General features: G+C 37.0%; 1 protein-coding gene and 1 non-coding gene across 3 annotated transcripts in view; one reads left to right on the top strand and one right to left on the bottom strand.

Annotated features, from left to right (window-relative positions):
* Window positions 1-1,807: 1,807 nt before the first annotated feature.
* LOC127437851 (U4 spliceosomal RNA) lies at window positions 1,808-1,948 on the bottom strand. Its single transcript, XR_007896626.1, has one exon. It is a non-coding gene; the product is annotated as a U4 spliceosomal RNA (small nuclear RNA).
* A 15,435-nt stretch (window positions 1,949-17,383) lies between these two features.
* LOC127437269 (plexin-B2-like) overlaps window positions 17,384-26,995 on the top strand; it is a 241,364-nt gene continuing 231,752 nt past the window's right edge. For both annotated transcript variants that reach the window (XM_051692093.1, XM_051692094.1), the window contains exon 1: window positions 17,384-17,629. The gene's annotated coding sequence lies outside the window, so the exon portion shown is untranslated. The remainder of the gene's footprint in view (window positions 17,630-26,995) is intronic.

The raw sequence follows: 26,995 nt of genomic DNA, 5'->3' as shown, positions 1-26,995 counted from the left end.
TTACCACCTACTGGACAGGGAGGACAATTTATAGTAAAAAGGACTTGAATTTTAATCTGTTTCTCACCCACACCTATCATATTACTTCTGAAGACGTGGATTTAGCCACTGGAGTCGTATGAATAACTTTTATGCTGCTTTTATGTGCTTTTTGGAGCTTCAAAGTTTTGGACCCTGTTGACTTAAATTGTATGGATCTACAGAGCTGAGACATTCTTCTTAAAATCTTTGTTTGTGTCCAGCAGAAGAAGAAAGTCATACACATCTGGAATGACATGAAGGTGAGTAAATGATAAGAATTATCATTTTTGGGTGAACTGTCCCTTTAAGACACTTACATGACCTTACATGGGTTTTTGATGTTGTTGTTGTTGTTGCTTATAATCGGTGTAAAAATTAAACCTGAACGCTGTCTTCTTTTTTTTGAGAACTTGTTTTTCTTTGCTGTAATGCAATACAGCCTACCTGACTCTTACAATTATGAGAAATTATTAAAAGTAATAATAATAATAAAATTAAAAGTGGTATGAACTTTTGGGGGCACAAAATGCATTTATAGGAAACATGACCTCAGTTGCGGTGTTATTTCGAAATGGTGCTATATAGGCTGTATGGAAATCCTATATGAAACTAGAATTGTGTTCTATCAAAACGGAAAGTACTTCATCAGGACAGAGATTATTTAACAGAGATGTGCCACTTCTATTAAAATTAATGGTAGAAATTGGAACGCTCAACCAAGAAGCTCTGAGCACCCAACGGAAGTCCCGCCTTACAGTTAAAAGAGCCAATCACCTTTTAGATACAGACATCACCTGTCAATCAACTTCATGCGCATTAGCTATTGTCCTTATGCACACGAGAAACTAGCGGGCAGCCATCTTGAAATGTTTGTCTCAGAACTTTCGTTCTAAAGGTTCTATATAGATCTCTATGGTGTTGATGTCAAAGTGTAATTAGCTAGAGAAGTGGATTTACAGGTCATAGAGTTGTCATAAGCTATCATGAGTATTTTAAAGTGTTCAGGGGGTGTCGTATAAACAACTGGAAGCAGAGCAGGGAGATTTTAAAGCAAGAGTATTTCATTCATAAATCCACAAGATCCTACCTTCACGTCGCTGCAGACTACTGATGTGCCTCTGTGCTTATGAAACTCCAAGAGACAACACAAAGTCATTAAAAATATCTCATACGACACCTCTGACACAACATTTAAGCCTCTAAAAAATGTAGGGTGTAACACGTATAACAAGTAAACGCTTGTATTATGAAAAAGTGCAATGTCATAGCTGTCTGAATGTGATCTGCCAGGTCCAGTTTACCTCAGAAAAATCACCTCACTCGCATTTTCACGTTGTAAAGGGGTGCTGTAGACTTACACCATCAACTCTTGGTGAAAAATGCCTTTTGCTCCAACGCGTAACATATTTTCATCGACTTTTCTTAGTATCTTCAATTCAAACAGGAAGTTAGATGACAAAATTCGGAAGAGCAAAAAAAGGGGCGGGGCTGAATGTTTTTTTTTTTAATTATTATTAATATTTATTTATTTTGCGTAATATGAGGTAAAGAAGCACAATTTATTATTCCAGTGTTATCAGATTTTACTGCCGATTTGAAATATGTTCTTTGATCGCAATCTTGACCAACCGTTTTGGAGATGTCGGTCTTTCCCCATTCAAATAGATAGAAACTGCACTATCATGACTAGAAATAACCTCCCGAGAGCGCTGCAAAAATGGCTGACAGCGAACTAACTTGTTAGAAATACTTTGATCAGATTCTCTTCTTTTTACAACTGTATCAGTCTCATTTGAGACTATCAAAAATTGCCAATGCCGACTATATTTCAAGTCGTCATAGCTGGGTATTGGGTAAAGTTTTCAATTAGCAATAATCACGCCTCGGATAAACCTCATAGGCTACGATACTGCCACTGCGCAAAGATAAAAATACGTTATAAGACTGTAATTATTAGTATAAATGTGCAACACTTTCCAAAGACGGTAACTAAGTATGACGTCAAGACTCACTTAATACAAACTGACGTGATGAAAAACAATAAGAACGTTAATATTTATATTAATTAGGTTGTTTGTTTTAAAGGGCGTAATTAAGATAAAATAACGTTTAAAATTTATTTTCGGCTACGTTCGCGTTGCATCATGGTTATGTTGTGACGTAAGAGAAACGTATGGCGGGACATTCAGATTCAGGGCAAAAGGAAGCAAATGAGAATGCTAAAATCTCTATGAACTTGACTGTCAAGTACAAGAATAGCGTAACACAGGCCAAAATATGAAATATGAGAAGGATTAATCGTAATATGAGCGCAAACTCGCCTGATGACATCAGGGCTACGTCACTCTCACGTATAGTACACTTAATCACCACTAGATGTCAGTAAGAGATTGTGTAGTAAAAATATTAAGTGTATTAAGTGAACGTTAAATGCAAAAACAATCCATGCATTATTAAGTTAAAACATACAGAATTATTGTACACTATTGTTTATCTACATATTAATTTATATTGATATTAATGTATATAACTTTTAAAAAAATCGTCCTAATAAAGTCCTTCACAACAACAAACAAATATATGAAATATTTGTTGTATGGTAGTTTGTGTTGACAAAAGTTTTAATTAAGAATTTTTGTTTGTTTGTTTGTGTAGATATTCTGCTGTGTTTAAATAACTGAATAATTGCCACTCCCCTGCTGCAGGCGTATTTGTTAAAACTGTCGGGTTACAAAAACCTCAATGTAATTTTATTTCAGTTTTACAACAGTTCTTTGGCATAATTTTTGGCAATTTTATACATCCTAAAAGTTGAAATTAATAATAAAAATTCTAATAATAAAATAATAATAGATAATTTCTGTTCTGCAGTACCTTAGAAGAAAATCCTATACATTGAATACCAATTACGACAATATTCTCAAGAAATTATATTTTGTTTGAAGAAAAACAAAAACAAAGAAGAAACACATGGAATATGTCTTAATGAATTGCCGTAATAAATTATTTTCTTTAATTACAGAAATTTACTCATATGTACTGCATAGCAGGAATGACCCTGATGATGATGATGATGATGATGATGATGATTGTTATTTTCATCAGTTTATTTTGTATAAACATTCATTAATATGATGCTTGAGTGTCAGATTTTTATTTGATTATTTTTCTTTTAAGAAGTCTGAACCCCTAATAATAATAATAATAATAATAATAATAATCATTATAATAATAATAGTTTTATATAGTTTATTACTTTTATTTATCTTTTTTTGTAAAAACATTCAGTAATATGAAGCTTGAGTATCAGATTTTTTTTGTTTGTTTTTTTTTAGTGTCAGTTTGGGAATATGGCAACAAAAAAAAAAAATAGAAAATTATGTACAATTAAGATTTTATGAATTAACTAATAAAAATGGTTGCGTTTAATGTTTATGTAACTTATGGGAACAAAAAAGTACAGCATAGTAGGAATGACCATGATAATGATGATGATAATAATAATAATAATAATAATAATAATAATAATAATAATTGATATTTTTATCAATTAATTTTGTAAAAACATTCAGTAATATAAGGCTTGAGAATCAGATTGTCCACTGTCTGATTCAATCTGATTCTCACAGTCAATCTGTCAGTTCGATGATTTTTCCATTGTGCTGATGAGGTTCGCCAAAGTAACAGAGTTCAGTGAGACAGACTGATGGCTGGTCGCCGTGGTGATGTGATATCAGCACTTTGACTGACAGAATGAAGTCTTCAGCATCATCAGCAGAATGTTCACTCCTACCAGTCATGAGGAGAATTTCATTTCTAATTGTTCAAGCGCTGTCCCACTTAAGTGAAAAGATTTTTGTCTCCATTCTTTAAAGTCATATATCATTAAGATAAGAACTTATTCAAAGCATTTTTCTATCCCACGAAATGCATGTGCTTTTAGTATTGATAAATATAATATTAATGAAAAACAAACTGTAAAAAGGGTCTCTTTTGATTCTATAAATTCTGTACATGTAGAACATTGAGCTTGTATCAGATTTTCAGGCTTTGGCCTGTTATTCTGGTTTGCACTTTAGTCCAGTAAGAAGGTTTACATGTTAAAACCCACTGAAGATCAGAGCATACGAAAGCAGCCTGAGGGCCCCATCATCTTTCCTTTGATTGGGATCCGGATCTCAGGGATTAACAGATGGCAGTGTGATGGTGCTGGATGAGGCTGAGCAGCCGGGCCGTGCCCACACCATACCCGCTACACCGTGAAATCACTGGGGGTTTACACTGTGCCCACACGAGAGCTCCCACTCTGTCTCTGAGCAATAACTGTCAGTTTAAGACATGAAAATCCCAATGTCTTGTGGGAATACCAAAAAGTATGTGAACACTTTTTGTTACAAACAAGAAAAGCATGTGAAAACACGACTCAGCGTGTCTCTTTTGGTATAATTCTGTCTAACTTGGGATCCTCACAATGCAATAACACTGATATTTCCATTTTGGCTTCCCAAATGCAGGTTATTTATGATGGAGTCGGCGTGAAGTCTTGCATTGGTGTGAAATGAGGAACCAAAATTGGATCATAGTAAGTGGGAAGAAGTGACTATCTGGGTCTTAATCTCTCACTCCACTGAGTCACCACCACCAATAACACAACTCTCAAACACAACTCAATACAACTCTCAAACTCAACTCAAGCTGAACAAAACAATCAGGTTCATGTAGTGATGCATGAATGGAGCTGTTCCCAAAGCATACAGGTGGGCATATCTGCAAAATCCATTTAGCAGTAAGAGACACTGTTCAAAATCAAGCTTTTAGTGTTCACACTCAAATCTCTTTGACTAAGGGGGGATTTGTCTGTCATAAAAACTGCTACAAGAATGCAAATGTTACATTTAGTCTGAAAAATGACTAAATGAGCTCACCGGCCCAGCTCTTATAATATATGATAACCATCAAAATACCATAGTTACTCCCATTTATTGACAAAAAAAGATGGAATAAAAATGTTTTGGACGCAGTAGCCTACTATGGTAGTATCATTCATTAAAAAATAAATATTTTTTAAAGATCTACACATTTCAATTTCATAACAAAATTCCATCAAATTTAATTGTGTATTGTTTAACTAAACAAATTAATAAACTTAAAATATTAAGGTTTTATTAATTTTATTTCATTGAAGATTACTCAGTTCAATTTGATGGATTAAAAAAATTATTATTATTTTTTTTAATGAAATTGATATGCGTAAATCTTAAAATCATATTTTTGCAAGTGTTGTATCCTTTACATCATGATGGCGCCGCGGATGGCTGCCTCGGTTGGAGCGCTTCTATTGTTTTGTTGTTTTTGTTTGTTTGTTCTGTGTTTAGTAATCTTTTTCCAGTCAGTTTTACCAGAGACGAACTGCTGAACATTCGACAGCATATACCAGTCAGTCTTTTCCCGGAATATTCAGATGTTTTGTTTGACATTTTAGTCGGAGGCGCGGCTGTGTTGTTTAAACACGCTATGAGACGCAGGCGAGGGAGACGAGCAGGCGCGCTGGTCAAACTCCGTTGGCGGGGCTTTCGAACAACGCTGCCGAGCATTCATCTAGTGAATCTCCGCTCTCTCCCTAACAAAACGGATGAACAACATCTCCTCACCCGCACAAACAAGGAGTTCAACCTCTGCTGCCTTGTGCTTCACAGAATGAAGCCATTCCGTAGAGAGCGTTACATCTGAATGCGGCTCAGCAACAGCTGGCTGATCAAATCACAGACACAGAACAACAATACCCGGACTCAGTTATTATTTTTCTTGGGGATTTTACGTGAACTGCCCAAATACTAACAGCACATTACATGCCCCACCAGAGACCGGAACATACTGGATCACTGCTACACAACAATAAAGGATGCATATCGCTCTGTCCCTAGAGCAGCTTTGGGACTATCTGATCACTGTCTGGTTCATCTTCTTCCAACCTACAGACAGAAATTAAAATCTGCTAAGCCTGTAGTAAGGACTGTAAAGAGATGGACCAACGAAGCAGAGCTCAAACTACAAGCCTGCTTTAACTGCACTGATTGGAGTGTTTTTGAGGCTGCAGCCACAGACCTGGACGAGCTCACAGATACTGTTACATCATATATCAGTTTCTGTGAGGATATGTGCATTCCTGCTAGGACTTATTTAACATTTAACAACGACAAACCGTGGTTTACAGCAGAACTCAGGCAGCTTCATCAGGCCAAAGAGGATGCGTACAGGGGTGGGGATAAAGTCTTGTACAATCAGGCCAGGAACACACTGAATAAGGGAATCAGAGTGGCTAAAAGTAGATACTCTGAGAAGCTGAAAAACAAGTTTTCAGCTAACGACCCTGCATCAGTGTGGAGTGGCATGAAACAACTTACAAATTACAGGACTCCTACCCCCAACCCTGTAGGGAACCAACTACTGGCTGATGACCTGAATATGTTCTACTGCAGATTTGAAAGGCCCAATCTCACACCCCACACCCATTCTGACCTTCACTTCACACAAACACCAACACCTCCTGCAATCCCCCTCCTCCCCCCTCCTGCTACTCAACCTGCACTTAAGATCTGTGAAGATGATGTGAGCCGCGTCTTTCGAAAAGAAAGGATAAGGAAAGCACCAGATGGCATTTCACCTGCATGTCTTAGATCCTGTGCTAACCAGCTGGCCCCCATCTTCACACAGATCTTCAATAGATGACTGGAGCAGTGTGAAGTCCCATGCTGCTTCAAACGTTCCACTATCATCCACATCCCAAAGAAACCAAAAATCACAGGACTTAATGACTACAGGCCTGTCGCCCTGACGTCTGTGGTCATGAAGTCATTTGAGAGACTGGTGTTGGCCCACCTGAAGGACATCACTGGGCCCTTTCTAGACCCCCTTCAATTTTCTTATCGAGCAAACAGGTCTGTGGATGATGCAGTCAACATGGGATTGCATCATATCCTGCAACATCTGGACAGACCAGGGACATATGCAAGGATCCTTTTTGTGGACTTCAGTTCGGCTTTCAACACCATCATCCCAGCTATTCTCCGGACTAAACTACACCAACTCTCTGTTCCCATGTCTATCTGTCAGTGGATTACCAGCTTTCTGATGGACAGGCAGTAGCTTGTGAGACAGGGGAAACTCACTTCCAGCACCTGTACAATCAGCACTGGTGCCCCCCAGGGATGTGTGCTCTCCCCACTACTCTTCTCCCTCTACACCAATGACTGCATCGCCAAGGACCCCTCTGTCAAGCTCCTGAAGTTTGCAGAGGACACCACTGTCATCGGCCACATCCGAGATACGATGAGTCTGCATACAGAAGGGAGGTTAAACAGCTGGCTGTCTGGTGCAGTCAAAACAACCTTGAGCTGAACACGCTCAAAACGGTGGAGATGATTGTGGACTTTAGGAGGAACACCCCAACACTGACCCCCCTCACCATTCTAAACAGCACTGGGGCAGCAGTGGAGTCATTCAGGTTCCTGGGCACTACCATCTCACAGGACCTGTAGTGGGAGACTTACATTGACTCCTTTGCGAAAAAGGCCCAGCAGAGGTTGTACTTCCTTTGCCAGCTGAGGAAGTTCAACCTGCCACAGGCGCTGCTGATACATTTCTACTCAGCATTCATTGAGTCTGTCCTCTGCACTTCAATAACTGTCTGGTTTGGTTCAGCTACGAAATCAGACATCAGAAGACTACAAAGGACAGTTCGGACTGCTGAGAGGATTATTGGTTGCCACCTGCCCTCCCTTCAAGAACTATACACTTCCAGAGTGAGGAAAAAGGCTGGAAAAATCACTCTGGACCCCACTCACCCTGCCAACTACCTTTTTGAACAGTTGCCTTCTGGCCGACACTTCGGAGCTCTGAGAACCAGAACCGTCAGGCACAAGAACAGTTTTTTCCCCCAAGCTATCCATCTCATGAACAGTTAAAACTGCCCATTTGAGCAGTAATTAATGTGCAATACACAGCTTAGTCTTTTTATATTATCCAGCACATCCTACCTCTTCTGCCATTACATTCCCTTGCACTGTACATAACCGATTTGTATTTAGATTTGCACTACGTATGTGTATGTGTGTGTGTATGTATGTATGTATGTATGTATGTATATGTATGTATATATTCATATATGTGTATGTGTATGTGTGTGTATATGTATGTGTGTGTATATGTATGTATGTGTGTGTGTGTGTGATATATATATATATATATATATATATATATATATATATATATATATATATATATATATATATATATATGTATGTATGTATGTATGTATGTATGTATGTATAAGTATATATTGTCTATTGTGTATTCTGTATATACTTTTTCCTTTTCAATATTTATCTATTTTTTATTCAATTTTAATTATTTTTTAAAAGTCTTGTTGCTGTTTTTTGTATTGTTGTGTACTGGAAGCTTCTGTCACCAAGACAAATTCCTTGTATGTGTAAGCATACTTGGCAATAAAGCTCATTCTGATTCTGATTCTGATAAAGTGCTTTTGAATACTATGAGAATTCCATGGCACATGGTACAATTCCCTTCACAGTGCTGCTTTGTAAGGGGCTGCTGTCATGAACAAGGAAAATAATCTCAAAGCATTTTACAATTGTGAATGCCATATTAAGGATTTTACAGTAGCAACAAATGTAGAAACAGAAATTTGGGCGGAAAATATGGTTAGCATCATGCTAACAGCTAACATGCTAATAGCATGGTACGTTTTTGTAAGGTCACCATCAGCCCATAATACTGTAGTTGTCTGGTAAATTTAATTGATTCTAGCATTATTCTAAATCCTCCAAAAATTCTGAAGTTTCTGATACAACAATACGTTACAAGAGGCGAGGCATTATTGTAAATACAGTCACTGCTAAAGTTACATCCCCTTCAGCTGTGGATAATCACACTATAGCACAACCACGAGTGTTTTTTTGCTTTAAAAAATGGCTCCTACTTAATGAACATTTTAAAGACAAATTTTTTCATCAACATTTTATTTTATTAAGTCAATGGATAAAGCGCCATCCTTCCGCTAAAAGATATAGTCCCTGACACATTTAGTTTGTTTCTATGGGAGGTGCACAGTGAATAGCCTACAGGAACTAGGTGAACAGGTGTTTCTAATTTACAATTAATATTCAGAATTCCAGAGTGATTTCTACTTCCACTTAAGATTCTGAGGATTCTTGCCGACTGCCACTTTTCCAGACAGTCTCTGATCAGCAGAGGTGTGTGATGATGATTCAGACACAACGCTTGTGTCTAAAATAAGTCGCCTCAGAATGTGTGATGCGTTTTTCTCGGCTCAGCGATCTCATGCTATGCCACATTCCCACTTGTAGGGCCGCCATCTGCCACACAATCTTTCTAGTGGCCCCAGGACGCCTCTCTGATTTACAGGCACCAAGATTCTTCCTTTTAACACAACAAGTCCGAGGTTTCATAAGTTATGGATGGGGGAAAAAAGCAGCAAATTCTGCTGTCAGGGAAGTAAATTAGTATGAATCACTCTGTGAAAACAGAGCAGTAAGGCCATATTGACTTAGTGTCTCAAGGTTTAAAAGAACCTCTTTCAAAGAGGATGGATGAGGAATTCATATTTTTATGGGTAGTTAAGTTTAACCAAGGCCATGACAGGTTTGAGAATGTTTTTTTGGTAGTGATGGAGCTCAAATACACTCCTGGCCGGTAGAGGGCGCTGGAAAGGCGTCGAGTGAAGACCCAAAAACAGGCAGATGGAAAAGATAGAATTTATTTACCCCTGAGGGGAAATTCAAATGCGTTAGAAACATAAAATGAAGCGTGCACAAATACACAAAATTACACACACAGTGCAGTTTCGACAAACATCGCTAAACATTACATAGATTGCAGCCAGACGTCTCATACACATTGAAGTCTTACACACTCGAGCTGTCATTATTACAAAATAAATTAACCTAAATATAAATAATATATTACGATTAATTTGACTTAACCCTTGTGCGTCAATAAAAATAAGTTACTCAGAGGTCCTTCGAGGACAAAAATGTCCACGTCAAAAAACTGCCATAATAATATTATATATTAATATTATTTTCCACTCTCAGTGAGTTATTTTTTTTAACCAACATCAGTCCTGATCATAACTACCAAATATGCATTAATTTTCAGGATTTTAACCCTTTAAATGCCAGTTTGTTTTATATAATGCCACTGTTGTTTTTTATGAAACATACACACACACACACACACACACACACAAAATGAATTATTTTCCATATACTAAATGCTAAGGGGAATTTATAATAATAATAATAATAATAATAATAATAATAATAATAATAATAATTATTATTATTATTATTATTATTATTATCATCATCATCACAGTCTGGGATATGTCAATGATTAGCAACAACATTGATTTTGATGCATTATTATATTTTGTGCAGTGTCAGAGATATATATAAACTCATACTCAGGACCTTAGAGGACAAAAAATGTCTGCGTTTAAAAAACTGCCATAAAAAAATATTATATATTAATATTATTTTCCACTTTCACTGGACCAACATCAGTCCTGATCATAACTACCAAATATTTGTTCATTTTCAGGATTTTAACCCTTTAAATGCCAGTTTGTTTACATAATGCCACTGTTGTTTTTTACACACACACACACACATTTCTCAATAAACACACACTGACATCCATACCAACACACCCACACAATTTTAGCTGCATAATTTATTCAGTTGGCCTGCAGTGCTCTATAATACAGTAAACAGAAAATAGGAAAAAAGCATGTATATGCTCCATAGGCTAAATGAGGAAAATGGCACCATCTGGTGGAAAATATTAAAAATAAAAAGTTTGAAGCCAGGGCTTTGGAATAAAAGCATAATATCATAGAATTCATGATTTTATGTTTTAATTGCACTGGGAACAAATATTGCAGTTTAATGGGTTTCAATGTGAACATTTTTGTCCTGAAGGTCCTGAGTGTAGCTATTTTGTGTACACAGTTTATTATAGATGTATTTTAGGAACTGAGGTTGAACACCTTGGGCAAAATTTATGCCATTGGCATTAACACAGCCGAAATGATCGTAAAAACAAAAATGAAAAAGGCAAAAATGTCCTGAAGATCACACAAGAGTTAATATAAGTGCTATAAACTTGTTAACGTGTAATACCCAGATTTCCAATGCTAATAAATAGTCCAGGTCTCCCTGCTGGCAGCCAGGCTGGTTTTTGGAACACTGGTTTGTTTTTGGTCCTTTAGGGTGACAAGACATCCCCGTTTTCTGGGGATAATCCCAATTTTTGACGGTCTGTCCCCAACTGGAGCTGTCCCCAGAAATGACCCTGTTTTTATTGCATGTTCAAAACAGTCATGCATCATATCTAACAATAATTCAATGAAGACTTGGAACTGAGAAATTGAATTTTTACCTCTAATAATGTTTTCCTTGACTCTGGATTAGCCGTACAGGTATGTAGTATTTATACATAGTTGTTAAAAAGGTCTTCATTAAGAGAATGTGACATCCACAACGGGCAATTAGGCAAAGAAATGTGTGATGCAGCAATTTCCTTCAGGATCGAAGCACATGTTTTATTTTTTCAGGCAACATGAAGTGGTGTAATTCCAAAAAGTTAACTGTGATAAACCCTTTGGCCTTTAGTTTCATGAAAAAATTATCAGAACAAAATTAACTGGTTATAACCAGTTACCAGCATTTAAAAATAACATTTCACTCCGGAACAATTGAAAATCACTTTGTTCCGGTTTTCGGTTACATTCTGCTAAATGTTTTGTTCGTTTTAGTTTTTTGTTTTTGTTCCTTAAACCACTTTTAGTCCTTGGTCAAAATACATAACATCCTAATTGTTCCCCTTTTTTAAATCATAGATAAGTAACGTGAAATTTCAATGACATATTTACCACTGAACTAGAAATATCCCCATTTTTCATTTCAGAAATCTGCCCTTACCCAGATAGCACACATACATCTCAGAGATGTCTGTTTTAGATCTGGAAAGCATCTCATTCTGATTAACATCTGCTAAACATCTTGAAATGTTCAGATTTACAAACATTCTAAGTCATAAACATCTCAAAGACATCTGCTGTATGTTTTATTGACATCCAGGAGGAAACGTCTTATAGACGTATTGCAGATGAGCAAACAACCTAAAAAAATACATCTTCCAGATTTAAGCACACGCATCATATAAACGTTTGGTCTGGGTAATGTACGTGTGATATCAGGGGTAACAGCTTGACCAATAAAGGCTACCTGTCCAGATAGATGTCTGTGTAAGAGCATTTAATCTGGAAAGCGTCGCATTCTAATTAACATCTGCTAAACATCTTAAAAAGGTCAGATTTACAAACATTCTAAATCTTAAACGTCTCAAAGACATCTGCTGAATGTCTTACTGACATACGAAATATGTCTACATCTTGTAGACATATTGCAGGTGGGCAAACAACCTAAAAAATGCATCTTCCAGATGTAAACACACATCAAATAGACGTCTGGGTGATTATGTACATGTGCTGTTAGGGTGGTTAAAACCAGGTCCACCAACTGGGAGTCTATGTTAAAGACATTTTGATCTTTAGGGTGGGCAAGTGTTTGTCTCTCCGTCAGACCTTAGACCTGGTCATGATCACAATGGCAGTCCTTAACAATATCTATGCTTTCTTCACTTCAAGCCTGATGAACTGGACTCTAACCAACCTTATGTGGAGATGAGACTGAATCAGCTTTAAAACCATTGTTGTTAACAATCTAGTCACACCTAAATGTCATGAGTCAAAAACTGTTGCATTCATACTACCTATTTTTGTCCCTCTGCTAAAAACCAACATATAGTATATAGACCCGTGCCCTGTCTCTCTCTCACACAGTGTGTCTTACTCTCTTCTTTGTGTTGTCTGTCATGCACATGTGTGTCTGCACTGGTCTGTAACTCATCACTCAGCATGTAGGCCGGTGATGGCTGTTTCTCTGCACGGATCTCATTACTAGATCTCCCTTTTTCATTTCCCTACCTTGTTATCTTTGCCTCCTTCGTCTGTCTTTCCTTCTCTCTCACTTCCATCTTGTGTACAGCTGCCTCAGCTGTGTGAGAGTGACTCAGGGCCACCACTCTTGATTCATCCCCTGAGTCTTTGGGGCAGTGCCCGCTCTCTTCCCAGACATGCACATTTGCATACTCATAAATCACTCAGCAAAAAGTGACACTCAGTAAACAATGAAGCTCTGGAACTCTCCCTCCCTCCCTCTGTCTCTCTGTTTTCAGCCAAATAAACAAGAATTCTAAAATTCACATAAATTTGTGCTGAGCATATGTTGCCTTCAAGTCGTCCTAGGAATTTCTTACTTACAAGTTTGCAAATCGTAATAATGATGTGATGAGTGTTCAAGTGATTTTAGTAGGAATGAAATTAACAGGCAGTGCAATTTCATATTTCGTCCTCTTTTTTTCTCTTCTCGACAAAAACAGGAAGCTTTGTAAGTGCAACTGAAAATGCATACAAACTAAATCGTACAGTCAACATTCAAATTTAATTCAAACTCATGACCAATTCCAGTTAGTTTCCACCATGATTCTTAATGTAGGCAACAAATGCTCAGTTTAGGATGAATCGCTTATTGTTCTCCTCATTTGTAAGTTGCTTTGGATAAAAGCGTCTGATAAATTAATAAATGTAAATTCTTAATGTAACATGCCCCCAAATTGGAAAATGTGGGCAACAGTGACCCAATCAAACTGACTCTATTTGGGTGTTTTTTCGATTTTTATTACAACTGAAAAAAATGTAAAAATATTTTTTGGTTACTTTGTTAAATGAAGGTCACATTAAAACTGACAAGAAACTTTTTTTTTTTTTTTTTACCAGGATTTTATCATTTATATTTGATACTTTCCAAATGCTCTTTATGTATAGATTTTAGCCAGACTTTCAATATTAAATATATATATATATATATATATATATATATATATATATATATATATATATATATATAAAAAATAAATAAATAAATAAAAAACTTTTATATAAGTTAGCGTACTTGGTAACCAAGTCGACAAAAGTGTCAGTGAAGAGCATGCTTGAGATCAAATATGAGAAAGTGTAGTTTAAAGAAAGCAATGAAAAATCAAGGTAAATGTCATTTTAATATCATATTTTTATTGGCTGTCATTACCAGTCCAGCTGTAGTTTTGCCAAATTATGCCAAAAAAGAAATAAAACACAAATATTATTTAATAGTGTGTATTTAGGATACATAAAATGCAAAAGACAAAGGAGTTTGCCATAAATGTTAAAAATGTTATTGCTATTGCATTTCAATCCTACACCTAACCATAAGTGCACTAAAAATGTAATGTTACAGATAAAAATGCAACCTCTGAATCGTGCTTGTCACTGATTATGGGAACACGATTACTTCCTGATTTCAACCCACCAGTGAAGGTTAACACACTGGAGCTGATGCAAACATGTCTGATAGGAGATGGTGCTTTTCAGTGAGTCTGCATAATGTGGCCAGTCCTTGGGTATCCGAAATATTGGAAACAACATGGCGACTTCCCATGAAATCATGTTGTTCCAACACAAAATTCTATTAGACACAATACAGAATTTAAGATGTGCTGGAAATTACACTGTGATGGGATTTTCCAAGATTTTCAGATTTATTTATTTTTTACAAAAATGACAAATGAGAGTGTGAAAAGTTTTACAGAATTACACTTTCTTGAAATTCACAGGGCTCTGATAGTACCCAAATTTGAAGAAACACCCATTCACTTTTTTTTAACGATAACTATTCATTGGTCCTCTAAACTAACTTTCATTTTAAGCTGATGTCACAAATCTATCTTTTCAACCCTTCCTCTTCAACCACCTGGCTGCATTATGGTATGTAACGGCCACTTTTCACGAACCAATCATTTTTAGATGGATAAATTTAAGTTCCACCCATTTTTTCCTCGTTAAATATCCCGTTTCACTTATGGAATTTAATATGGAAGTTAAACTGGTTGCGAACTGTGTTTCACATTGAATTTACTTGAGAAGAAATTCAGGGTTTCCCCTCATAATTACAGCATTTTGCTGGTGTTCATGTGTACTCATCGACCATTTTGAAATGAGTTTAATGCAACATTAGATCAAGCCTTTGTCTGAGAATTCCAGAACTCCATTTGATTCAGTCCAGCAGTAAAGTGCAGGCGGTGTACACAAGGAAAATTATTTGGAGGTGATATTTGAATATCTAGTACATGCAAGGACCTGCACAGGCTCTCTGAGGCCCCTACACGAGAATGCTTGTAGAAACAGCGCTGTAGAAGCAGCTCTAAAATTTACAACCCCATAGAATAGAATCCCATATAGAGATCCAAGTTTGACACCTTAGTGGTTGATTGAACACTTCATATTTGCTCCTCCTCACAGTGCCACAGAAATAGGGGAATTTATTATAGTCCCCTGACAGAAATAAACTACACCGTGTCCTACTGCTGAGAGAGATGGATGTGAAATTGCGTTACATTTTCACAGGTGACTTGAACTGTTGACAGATTAAACACTTGACAGAGTTTGATCCGTCAGTAAAGTGAATGTTGCGTGACTTTTGCTAAATGCTGACTGGGCTCCATAAATATTGAAACCAGTTAAAAATACAAAGTAAAATTAAATTTGATGCATAGAAACAGGCTTTGTCTTTCTTGTAATGAAGAGCTGTGGTTGTACCATGATACAGAGATAGCATCAGATGGTAATACCATGGTACTTTGTGTAACTGCTCCATTACAAAGTGCTCTATACAAGCTGCTTCAAAGAATACCATGGCATTACTTTTCTATGTAAAAACAACAACAACACAGTATTAGTATAGTAAATGCCCCAAAACATGGCATTACCATGGTACTTTTTTGTAAGTGCTCCATAACAAAGTGCTGTATCCAATATGTTTTAAATAATACCATGGTATAACTATAATATAGTACTAAATACAGGGTATTAGTATAGTACATGCCAAAACATGGTATTAACATGGTAAATCTAAAAAATATGGCATTTCCATAGTACCATGTCCAAAAATATGGTAATACCATGGTACTTTTTTGTAAGTGCTTCATTACTAAGTACTCTGTCCATGGTGCTTCAATGAAACCATGATATTACTATAGTATAGTCCTAAAAACATGGTATTAGTATAGTATATGTCCCAAAACATGGTTTTACCACGGTACCATGTCCAAAAAACATGGTAATACCATGGTACTTTTTGTAAATGCTCCATTACAAAGTGCTCTATCCAAGGTCCTTCAAATAATACCATGGTATTTTTATAGTATAGTCCTAAAAACATGGTATTAGTAAAGTGCATGCCCAAAAACATGGCATTAACATGGTATATCCAAAAAACATGGCATTACCATAGTACCATGTCCAAAAATATGGTAATACCATGGTACTTTTTTGTAAGTGTTTCATTACGAAGTGGTCTGTCCATGGTGCTTCAATGAAACCATGGTATTACTATAGTATAGTCCTAAAAACATGGTATTATGTCCCAAAACATGGTTTAACCATACAATCATGTCCCAAAAAAAACATGGTAATACCATGGTACCTTTTTTTGTAAGTGCTCCAGTATAAAGTGCTTTATCTAATGTGCTTCAAAAAATAAAACTACTATGGTATTACTATACTTTGCCCTAAAAACATGGCATTATGATAAATAGTACATGCCAAAAAACATGGTATTATTACCATTGTGCTATGTCCAAAATCATGGTACTTTTTGTATGTTCTCCAGTACAAAGTGCTCTATCCAAGGTGCTTCCATGGTACTACGAGGGTAACAGTATAGTACATGCCCAAAACACAGTAATTACATGGTACTTTTTTGTAAGTGCCCCAGAACAGTGTTACCTATTCAAGGTAGTTCACAGAATACCATGATATAGTTTCATTATATAATAATAATAATAAAAACATGGTCTTACCAATGTACATGCCCCAAAACACGGTATTACCATCATTTCCAAAAACCATGGTACCATGCAAGAGCTAGAACAGATTTACAAAGTAATCATTCTTTCAGAAGAGATGTTATTTTAGCAAGAGATCGCCATAATCTCCAATCAAACACTAATCTTCACTGGATTAAAATAAAAGCACCGTGTTCCATCATTTCTTCGCTGGCTCTCTCGTTTAAACCTCTCAGTTTTGGAAAGGGGAGGAGACAGACGGACTCAAATCGCTTTCAACTCGGTGCGCCTCCGTTCATTCGGGCAGGAGGAGGCAAGCGAACGCGATCAAACCTCCCAGGTGTGTGAGTGTCAGTGTGTGTTCCAATCACACCTGTGTGCATCATGTGATCAGGGCGTGGAGCGAGTATACAGTCTGTTATTCTATAACCCGGAGTCACAGATCTCTCCGCGAGCGAGCTGAGAGTAGCACGTGAACTTTCCGTGCACGGACACCGGGAATATTCGTCTGGGTTTGAAAGGGAATCCGATATCTGGACGCTGCAACTACTGTGCTGCCAAGGTGAGTGTGTGTGCGTGCGTGACCGCTTTGAAAGCTTGGCGTTCCATCTTTGTAAAAACAGATGCTAAATTGCACGCATGCACATATTTTTACGCGCATTTTGTGTCTTAAGTTTATGAATTAAGATCGCGTTTTAAAACTCAGATGCAACATGCATATGTTATTCCTGATGTTGATGATTAGAATAAACCGTAAAGGACGAGTTCACATGTCCTGCTTGGCTTCAAACGGGACTGACACCCCGGGAGGACGCGCGCGGACCTTAAACCCCGGCTGAATTAATGCACGAGATGAATGTTGCATTTGAGATGATGTCACGGTTTGGTTCATTTGCATTTGTCACGCCAAAAGCTGTAGGGTCAATTAGTGGCATCTTTTAAGATATTGATCTGCCACTTAGTAAATCTGTGAATGAAACAAGTATCAATCTGTTAAGACATTATACCAAATCTGACAGCTTTAATGTATTTTCAGAACAGTAAAGTTTTCGGTAACACACTAAAATAAGGGTAGGTTTGTTAACTTTAGTCAATGCAAATGGTATAATGAACCTATCAGTGAACAATATATTTTACAACATTTAGTAATCTTGGTTTATTTTAATTTATAAAAGTACAAGTGTTCATTTTAAGTTCATGTGGGTTCATAATGCATCAATTATTGTTAAAGGGATAGTTCACCCAAAAATGAAAATACTCTCATCTTTTACTCACCCTCATGCCATCCTAGATGTGTATGACTTTTTCTGAACACAAACAAAATTTTTTAGAAGAATATCTCAGCTCTGTAGGTCCATACAATGCAAGTGAATGGTGATCAGACCTTTGTAGCTCCAATCACATAAAGAGTCCAGTGGTTAAATCCATGTCTTCAGATGTGATAGGTGTGGGTGAGAAACAGAACATTATTTAAGTCCTTTTTTTACTCTAAATCTCCAATTTATCTTTCAGATATGAAACTAAACAGGCACCATATGTGACTTTCAGATGTGAAAGTGGAGATTTAGAGTAAAAAAGGACTTGAGTATTGTTCTGTTTCTCACCCACACCTATTATATCTGAACACATGGATTTAACCACTGGACTCTTATGGATTACTTCTATGTTTCCTTTATGTGATTTTTGGAGCTACAAATGTCTGGTCTCCATTCACTTGCATTGTATGGACCTACAGAGCTTAAATATTCTTCTAAAAATCTTTGTTTGTGTTCAGCAGAAAAAAGAAAGTCATACACATCTGGGATGGCATTTTTGGGTGATCTATCCCTTTAACATATACAACCTTAAAATAAAAAATTGTGATATTTTGGAATTAACATTATCCAAGATTAATAGGTGTTGTTCATTGTTAGTTCATGGTAACTAATGTAGTTAAGTAATGTTAATGAAAACAACCTTTCTGTAAAGTGTACCACGTTTTCTTTTGTAGACATTTTTACAGTTTATGTTGAGTTTTAAGTTCAGTTGTGTTCAGTTTAGGGGTCTTCTTTCTTTCTTTCTTTCTTTCTTTTAACACGTTCAGTGCAGTTTCAATCTGGATTTTAATTATGATATTGTGATGCCTTGCAAAATATTAAATTGTGACATATCTATCAAGATTTCTATCATTTTGTGAGGTGGTTGTCAATACCCAGCCCAAGCCATCGGGTCACCCTTCACTCATTGCCATTATCCATTGAAAACCCCATATAGGTTGACAACTAGTCAGGACCTTGCTTTCAAGGTCTTAATTGAGTTGACATATGGGTTTTGTTTTTAAAGGAATGGGTTAGAAATATATTGTTTTCTTAAACTTTGCTCTATTGTTGTGAGTGGAACAGCATTATTGTGGTTGTAAAATTACTAGTTATCTCTCTTGAACCAGAGCTGTTAAATTGTTTGGTTAACTGCACCAACCACACTCCCTTTCTGTTTCTGTTCGCTCATTTCTGCATGTCTGTGCAACTGCTCGAGTACAACGGGTCCGCAGATGAGCTCTTTATGTGCCTTTAACTGTGTAATTCTTGCTGTTTGTCTCTGCACACTGGCTCCATTCAGCTGGAGCTCCGAAGTTGTACTTCCGCGGCGCTCTCTCTCATTGTACCACCTTGTGCCTCTAATTTGCGTCTTTATTGGGCTCTACTGTATTTCTACACAGCGCTCTACAGTGAAAGGGAGGAGACATCCCTGGGGGATTATCCTCATTAAACGGCTTTAAACAAACGAGCCAGATTAGCCAGGATCGGTCTCCGTGTGGGGGCAACAGAGCCGAGGATGGGAGCAGAGTGGTGAACAGAACAGTCCTAGAAGAGAAAGTCAAGGGTCTTCATAAATATACACCATCTGTGCTGAACCACCAGCACTTCTCCTGTTTACAGTGCTCTGGCTTATCTGCCTTTCCATGAGCATCTAGAATAGAGCGGCTGTACCTTATCTGAGCCACAAATGCATGATGAATGTCCTCGCTGCACGGAGCTGAACGATTTCAGTCACCTTCCGAAAGTCCCTGTGTTTTACACTCAGAAATCATCTGTTACCTACAATTGCCTGTAGGGCTGTCAGTGAAAGCACCTGGCATGAGCACTTGTGTTTATCACAAGCTAAATAAAGAAATGGCATTTGTCTGATGTTAGCCTGAGGATAACAGGATGGTTTATATGTTCATGCCTTTTGTGTCAAGCCATTTCTGCTTGTACGTTTCACCATTTCTCTATAACGTGTGACTTCCTCCTTTTAGAGCGGCCTAATTTTCTATCAATAAAGAGTTTTTCTGAATACTTTACCAAAGAAGAAATAGCACTACTTCTCTTTTTTTTTTTCCTGGTGGTTTGGCCAATTATTGGCGCTAAAGCACATGCTGCTCTTTTTGTGTCTTTGATAGGTCATTTTTGTTGCCTTCAACATGTCAGGCTGCTCTGAACTTAAAATAATGACAGAACTTCTTGGAAATGGCTGATGTTTTTCCTGGTAGGCACCAGTGTTGAGTCTAGCCTCACTGAAATAGCTTCGCACTGATATTGTGAAATGGTTTGGCAAATGTTTCCAAACAATCTTTGCACATTGCTGGACCTCTTCTTGATGTTTTGTCTGAGAAGCTATGTTATTGCCTCTAATATCATCTTGTAGTGCACAGTTTACCTGTACAGCCTCTATTTTAAGAACGCTACGTCTTGTGCGCTTTACTACACGACACGTCGTATGTGCAAAGTTTCTGTTAAACATTTCAGCTAATGTTTTTTTTTTTTTTTGGCCGAAAACATTTTATGCCATTTTGGCAGCAGAAATTTCAGTGCATCTCTAATGAGATCAATAAAAGGCACTGTTTTAACTACTCCGTAATGATTTAAAGTAATATAAATGCAGTAGATAATGTGTAATTTGTCATGTTTACATTTTGCATTAATAGTGCTAATGCGCTAACATGTTATACGCGGCCGTAATATATGCGGGTTACACTCTATTATTGTAATTATGGTGTCATTGATACTGCTGCAAAGATGGGTGTATAAAAGAATGTTAATGGGTAGAATACACACAAAGAATGATGATAGGCATATATTAATTTGAGCAGATGTGTGAATTGCTTTCGCTGCAGATGGCACATGAGTGAAGAAGCATATCAAACAACAGAGTGAATGGGGACTTAAGAGTGTTTGAGTAGATTTTATTCCTTTTGTAGACTAATGAAATAAATAAAAATCACATGACATGTTCTTGGAAAATGTCTCTACCAGAATAATCATACAGATGTAGGTTAGTTTGCACCAGCTCGCTAATAACTCTGGTGTGTTCATGTTGACTGATCTGAGCTGTCGGCCTTAAAGTAGGTGGAGCTCCAGGCCACACCTACCGATGACGTTGACCAATGGCAGTAAAGCCCTGTACACATATGCTGCAACTTCCTCGGTTGGTGTTGCTAGTCTCTGTACTATGAAGTCGCTCCTGGGCGTTCTTACTGATGTTGCTCTAACGTTATTGGTGGACTGCACGTCTGGCCATATCTTTAAAAATTGTGATCACAGATAAGACATATTGCCGGTAAAACCAAGATCTAATTCTAATTTGACAAGAAATTTGTTTTATTGTCACTAAAATGTACATTCTGTTTTGGAGAGTTTTGTTACATAAACTACAGCAGTGCTCAGTGCTTTTAATCATTATCCAGATTAGCGATCTATCAATGTACAAAATCTGGCAATAATTTCTAAAATGTTATTCTAATTTGACAAATAATCAGTTATCTTGTCCCTAAAAATTTACATTCTACATGGCAGAGTATTTTAATATGAACTGCTGCAGTGCTCGTTGCATCAGATCATTAACAACCAACTATCAATGTACAACTCAAACTCACTCAGACTGCCAGCATTTTCCACGCATAATTTTTTATTATATCCATGTATGTGGTCACAGACAAATCATATAGAACAGTGAAACTGCTCCCAGAAACTTTCATTTCTCCTCTGTCTTGCCTGCACTCGACTCCATTATCTCAAAGGTGAAGTGGGCTCCAGTGAACACCGTCTTCACTCCTATTGGTTGTCCCTCCCAAAAGTCCCCCCCCTCATTTGCATTAAGTTAAACTTTTCTCAACTTTTTCATGTCACTCGCCATGGCCACATCTAGTCGCCAGAGGTCGCTGTTGCCGGAAGTCACCAGCTCTCATTGAAAATTAATGGGATCCTGTCGCTTTGTTGCTGGAAGTCGCTGCGTATGTGTACGGGGCTTAAGAAGGTGTTTAGCAGCTGGTACAAAGTTCTCCTGAAAGTTTACGCTGGCGAACTGTTATGAACCAGCGTAACAAACTCAAAAACGGCTTTGTTTTTGATTGAAAACCAGTGAAGCGAACCACACTCTGATGTCAAATGGACTTGGGTCCACACCAAAAGTTGGGAATTGAAAAATTGCTTGACAACTTGCCATGTCGTGCCTAGTTTCGACACAGTGTCACATACATCAGCCACAACATTAAAACCACCTGCCTAATAATGTGTAGGTCCTCCTCCTGAAGCTCCTGACCCATATCTGCATGATTTTATACACTGCACTGCTGTCACACGATTGGCTGAATAGATAATCGCATGGATGATTGTTGGTGCTAGATGGGCTGGTTTGAGTATTTCTGTAACTGCTGATCTCCTGGGATTATCACACACAACAGTCTCTAGAATTTACTCAGAATGGTGCCAAAAACAAAAAACACCCAGTGAGGGGCAATTCTGTGGATGGAAATGCCTTGTTGTTGAGAGAGGTCAACAGAGAATGGCCAGACTGGTTCGACAAAGTCTACGCTAACTCAGATAACTGCTTTGTACAATTGTAGTGAGAAGAATATCATCTAAGAATGCGGGTTGGCGCTGTTTTGGTGGCACGAGGGGACCTACACAATATTAGGCAGGTGGTTTTAATGTTGTGGCTGATCAGTATATATTGAAGTGCTACTGCAATTTCGAGTCTTGCAGAATTCCCGGGCAAAAGGCTAGTCAGAAAGCAGGGTTGAGGAAATGGACAGGCATGTCAGGTTGTGCTTATCTCGTCATAAGCTGGTTTTGTGTATGCTCCTTGTGATTATTTTGAGCTGTAGAGATTTCCACATTTGGGTTTATACTCTGACAAGCTTAGTTTCTTCGGCTGATCTATAAGGTCTCGTTTTTGGTTATCTCTCTTTTTTGTGCCACCCGGGTGATGTGTGAAGTCAAAAGAGAAGTTTTAAGGCCCTCAACTCCTCGAAGGTTATATTAAATTACAGAAGCATCTTGGGCAATGGCCAACACAAGGTGAGATAACTTTCATTCTCACGCTTGCTAATCAACAGCTTGCCACAGATCTGTGCCACACGGGCGCCTTCATGGAGCCTATAGTTCAGACAGAGACTTATCACCCCAACACACTCACATACTGTACATCACTTGAGTTTATTACGTATATCCACCACTACATGCTAGGGGTGAGATTCAGCAGGGACCTGCTGATCGGTGTTAAATCTTGTCAATTAAATTACTGACTAAGATGCTCTTTGATGAAGGGTTTTGAATTAGTCAATGATAATGGAAAAAGACACATCATGACGATGATCAAACGGTGTTAATTAAAACACAATTAACATAAGAAAATAATAATAATACTGTTTTTATGTATTTCATATTTTTACGAATGATAAACCTTAAAAGGATTGATTCAAATAATCCAGGCATGGCTTTTGAGGGAATTTTCGCACTTGAGCTACATGAGCTGAAAGAGCTGAACACCTGTACAATGATCTTTACTAAAGGGTTAATTACCTAGCTCAAGTGCATCCTATACACATGTGAGATTAATCAGCCAAATCCACAACATTAACATAATAGTAGCCTTCAATTTACATCTGCACAGACAATGAAGCAAATGAACAGGTGAACTGAACTACTGTAAGTTAGTTACGTGCTAGTCAGAATACGTAACTAGCTTTGTGAAAACACCGTTTCCTTAACATGCTACATGTAACGCATTATCTTAAACCGTTTTAACGTAAGGAATTCACTTCTGAAAGTAGCTAATACATCAGTATTATCTTTATGTTGCATGTTCTTGCATATTAAACATTAATCTTTAATATGTATGAAACATGTTTAAATAATTGTAAGTAGTTTATAAGTTTTTCTAAATACATGAATGTTTGGTTAAAGTATGGTCTGTTACAGTTTCATACATATTTGTCATTTTGCATATTGTCAACAACTAAAATGTTATTTTTATCTACTTCAATTATACCATTTTATTCAGAGTAAAATTGACTAAAATGAACATGGCAGGATGAAATATTGACTAAATTTAACCCTTGTGTTCGTTTTATGCGAACACATTTTGTGTTCCCGGTCAAAAATGACCGTCCCACTAAGATTGCATATATTATCAAAAGGTATTGCATTAGATCTTTTTACTTTTTTTTTTTTTTTATTATGATTTTTGTATTTCTTTTTTGAACGTAAAAAAAATATTTATTGATAGGATTCATTGAACTGAGCTTATACTGGGCCAGTGGAGGGCACTCCCTGCAGAAAAATAAAAAAATAAAAATAACAATAAATTAATAACCACTTGCTTGATCTGAACAAAATAGATGTCAAAGCTTAGAATCTGGACTTTACAATGCATATAGCTGATCCTACCAATTCTTAAATTATGCTTTTTAATTTGCTGACAAATTAGAACTGTTTCGTTTAGTGGTGCACCGATCAGGAAATTTGAGGGCGACACGATCTCCGATTTATTTATTTTTTTAACACTAATATCAGCTGAAATCGATACAATGCCGATTTTTTTAAAAGGTGCCCTTTGCCACACTTTTGCAAGTTATATTGTGCAGTTATATGTTTATGCCCCACACAGTTAAATTACATTAACACTTTACAAAAAGGTTCCATTTGTTAACATTATTTAACAACATTACTGTAGTTAACATGAACTAATGAACTTAATGTTAGTTACAACATATATATATACTATTACATTTTTAAAATCAAAACTTGTGTTAGTTAACATTAGTTAATGCGCTATGAACTAACATGAACTAACAATGAATAATTGTAATTTTATTAACTAACATACACTACCGGTCAAAAGTTTTGAAACACGACTGAAATGTTTCTCATGATCTTAAAAATCTTTTGATCTGAAGGCGTATGCTTAAATGTTTGTAATTAGCTTTGCAGACAAAAATATAATTGTGCCACCATATTAATTTATTTCATTATAAAACTAAAATTTAATTACATGTCTGCAAATTCTAGTCATAGGGTGACTACTTTGAAGATGCTAAAATATAACACAGTTTTGATGTATTTTGGATTTTGTTTAGTCACAACATAATTCCCATAGTTCCATTTATGTTATTCCATAGTTTTAATGACTTTACTATTATTCTAAATGTGAATTGGAATGTGGTCTTTATAATCTTGTTTTTGACACACAATCTATTTTTTCTTATATGTCAAAATGTCAAATGTTAATATGAGTGGATTGTCTCTCTCCACGTGGAATGTGAATGGGTTGGGGCACCCCATAAAAAGAAGGAAGGTTATTTCTCTTCTTAAGCATAAGAAATATGATATAGCTCCACAGAAAGCTGACAAATTTGGAAAGATATGGGGTGGGCATTTTTTTTTTATAGTGCTGGCTCGAGTAAGAGCAGGGGAGTCATTACGCTGATAAGTAAACGATTCAAATGTCTCAAACAGAGTAAAGATAAATTAGGAAGAGTCATTATTGTTTTAGCTGAAATTCAGGGACAAAGTCTTATTTTGGCTAATATTTATGCACCTAAAATTGATGATCAGGGCTTTTTTATAAATCTTGAAGGGATGTTGCAAGCCGCTGGCACCCCTCATGATATAATATTGGGAGGAGACTTTAATCTTTTGATGGACTCAGTCCTTGATCATAGTGAAGCAAAAATGTGCAAGCCCCCTAGAGCAACATTGACGCTTCACAGGATGTGTACAAATCTTGGTCTTACAGATATTTGGAGACTTCTGAACCCATCTGGTAGGGACTATACATTTTTTTTTTCATCAGTCCATAAGATTTACTCTAGAACATATATATATTTTTTATATCTAAGTCCCTCATTTCCTCTGTTGTTGATTGCTCAATTGGAAACATTTTAGTCTCAGGTCACGCCCTGGTGTGTTTAGAGGTGTTGCCACATATGAAAAGGAAATCATATAGTTGGTGCTTTAATGTATCCCTTTTGCAAAATCCTGAATTCCAACAATTGCTACAGGCTTAAATCAGTGTCTATATGGAGACCAACTGGTCCTCAGAATCCTCTGTGGGCGTGGCTTGGGAGGCACTTCAGGCAGTTCTTAGGGGCCGGATCATACAGTATGCCTCATTCACCAAAAAAATCCAAAGCACAAGAATTCGTGGAATTGGAAGGGAATATTAAAAATGCCGAGGCAGAGCTGAAGCGCTGTATGCCTACAGGCAAGGCTCCGGGGCCAGATGGCTTTTCCACTGAATTTTTTTAGATCTTATGTTACAGAACTGGCTTCACTTTTGCTAGAAGTTTATACAGAATCATTAAAGAATGGAAAGCTTCCGCCAACCATGACACAAGCCCGGAGCAGTCTGATTCTTAAAAGGACAAAGATCCAAGCGAGTGTAAGAGATAATGTCCAATTTCCCTGATCCAGCTAGACGTTAAAATATTGGTAAAAAGTTTTGGCTAACCGATTAAGTAAAGTTATGACATCTCTTATACATATAGATCAGGTAGGGTTTATTCGGGGCCGTAGCTCTTCTGATAACATTAAGCGTTTGATCAGTATCTTGTGGTCAGTGGCGAATGATCAGACTTCGGTCACTGCCATCTCACTTAACGCCGAAAAGGCGTTTGATATGCATAAGC

The sequence above is a fragment of the Myxocyprinus asiaticus genome, chromosome 48 (genome assembly GCF_019703515.2).
Source record: "Myxocyprinus asiaticus isolate MX2 ecotype Aquarium Trade chromosome 48, UBuf_Myxa_2, whole genome shotgun sequence".
In the NCBI taxonomy this organism is placed as follows: Eukaryota; Metazoa; Chordata; class Actinopteri; order Cypriniformes; family Catostomidae; genus Myxocyprinus; species Myxocyprinus asiaticus.
This window is presented reverse-complemented; position numbering and strand designations above follow the sequence as displayed.